We start from the raw sequence: 2,555 nt of genomic DNA, 5'->3' as shown, positions 1-2,555 counted from the left end.
ACTTTTTGTTTAAAGTTAAAATCCTGATCAATTAACAAACATAGTTTTTGACAACTTACATTTATTATTTTTAAATTATTCATCAAATAAATAAAAAATTAATTTGACTTATGGATTAAGAGATCGATTGGGACTGACAAAATTATTTTTATGAGTAATAACTTCCATAAACACTTATCGGTACGCTTTTGCGTTAAAATTCAGCTAAACTGTTAATATCATGGGACATTTTCACAGACATTAGTTAACTACTATGCTAATGTTAAACCATCATTTTTCATTTCACAGTATCAGTTTGACTAATGGTTGACTGCAGTTAACTAATGTACATCCATTACTAAACCAATAGCTAAAAACAGCTGTTTTTCTAGAGTTAACTAATGACTGGGAAAATGGCCCTATGAGTTTATTACGCTTTAATTTTTATATATCTTGGCTACCCGAACTCAGCAGTGTATAACTTTTCTAATGAAGGCAAATCTTCTAAAACCATCGATAGTAAAAAAAACATCGATGTTTTCAAAAAAATATTAAAACATCGATACTATCGATAGTGCTCCGATGTTTTTGCAGCTCTAGTGTAAAGCGCGAAACAAGAGTGGCAGTAGTTGGTGGCAGGTGAAAAGCTGGCAGTCGACTGGCTGCGCTGCAGTATAATACCGCTTAAAAGGGTAAATAACTATGTACATTGACAGCTAGCCAGGCGGCAATCAGACTTACATGGCCGCTCATAGTAGGATCGTAACTGGCCGAGGAATGCTTGACCCCTGTCTAGATTGTCTCGGATTACTTCAAAATGAGGGTGTTTTGGAGATTTCTAAAATAGTTCCTTAGATTATATGACTTGTTTTAAAAAAGTTCTGTTAACTAGATTGTGGGGACTTGATTTAAGAATATATATAAAAATTTTAATATCAAAGTTTTTATTTTATGAGGAGCATTTAGTGGATGTGTGGTTATTATCGATTTTTTTATGTATCACTTACCTATTTATCTCCACAGCTTCGCGCTGCCTTGCGTAAATCGAATCGTATATCTCATCGCGAACGTGAATATCGAAGTCGTCATTATTTTGTATTTCGGTAATCGTTCGGTAGTCGTCTACGCTTAAAATATCTCGCTGTAACGGAAGTCGAGTGTATTCGGGCGCACGACTTCGTTCCCGTTCCCGATCACGTTCGCGGCTATATTTCTTACTCATCATATTTGTTTGACGGTCGCGCGTTATTGGCATTTCGAAATCGCCTAAAAATATCGTTGAAGTGCCAGCTAACGGTAAAGTGGTCGATTTGACAGCAGGAACAGACGCAGACAAGTTGTCACTTGTGTTCTTGGTATCTACGGCAATTTTGTTGTTGCTGTAATTGGCTGCACTCATTTCTATTGCTGCTGATGCTCCTCCCCTAGTAGAGTTACACTCTTCTATGCTATCCATAAGCGTAGCACCGCTACACAAAAGCGTCCATTGTGTTTTACTACGAGTGACACCTGCCGATATTTTGCTCGCTTGCGACTCGGCAACACTACTACCACGGCGGCGTATTGCTTTATGCGACCCGACATTGTTGAAATTAGAATTGACACTGATTGTGGAAATGCTCGCGCTGTGTGGTGTGTTTGAAGTGTGAGGCGAGTTCTTGTCACGCTCACTTTTCACGTATGACACTGATTCGATTGAACCATTAGCTGCACGTGCGGAATGATTGCGACGCAAAGACGAGTTGCTTACGGCTGTGCGCTCACAATTCAATGACAATTGTTGGGAATCCTGCAGGGAGGTGTGTCGTTTGGCTGTGGCGTGCGGGTGTGTGTGTGTCACAGCATTTGTAGCACAAGCGCCACAATTTGGCCAAAACGAACAGGTGGTTGGAGATTTCAGCAGCGCCTCTTGACGTTTCAAAATGTTTTTTTGTTGCGGTTTCGTTGGCGTCACTGTTGGTAACTGAGTTGTTGGCAAGGATGTTTTTGTTGGTGTGGTAAATCTTTTACTGTCACCCCAATGTGATGTGGAGTAGAAGAACAAGAAGGAGAAAAGAGTTGTATTAAGACGTAGTCAGCGTGCTGTAGAGCACTGGAATTGCATGGGTATAGTGATTGTGGGTTAGTAGTGATGTTGGTGGTGCCGGTGAAGGTGGTCGTGATTTATTTATTTTTTTTTTATGAAGGTGTTAAGCATTTTTCATAATCCTTTGTGAGTACATCTAGGCGATGCTTGTTAGTGATAGAGCAGTGAGTGGTGAGAGTTTTGAGCAACGTGGAGTGAGTGCGACATATGTACATACGTATGCAAACAAAAAGCGCTGGTGTTGTTAGTGGTGAGTTTCGAAAGCGATGACCAGTTGTCATACATAGCGTTAAGGAATGTGGGAAATATATACTTTGTAGAAAATGTTATTATATAACACATTGCTTTTTTTAGGGCAAACTAATTTATTGTGGTTAGTGATGTTAACCGTAGATAACTTTGAAAACGGGTGTTTTTTGGTGTTTGTTAATTATTGCGGTGCATTTAATTGGTGGTTAATTTATGCTTATATTGCTAATATTACTTATTT

This window comes from Rhagoletis pomonella, unplaced genomic scaffold, assembly GCF_013731165.1.
Source record: "Rhagoletis pomonella isolate Grant_MI unplaced genomic scaffold, Rhpom_1.0 Rhpom_scaffold_00011, whole genome shotgun sequence".
Taxonomy (NCBI): Eukaryota; Metazoa; Arthropoda; class Insecta; order Diptera; family Tephritidae; genus Rhagoletis; species Rhagoletis pomonella.
The sequence above is the reverse complement of the archived record's forward strand: the minus strand, read 5'-3'. Positions refer to the sequence as shown.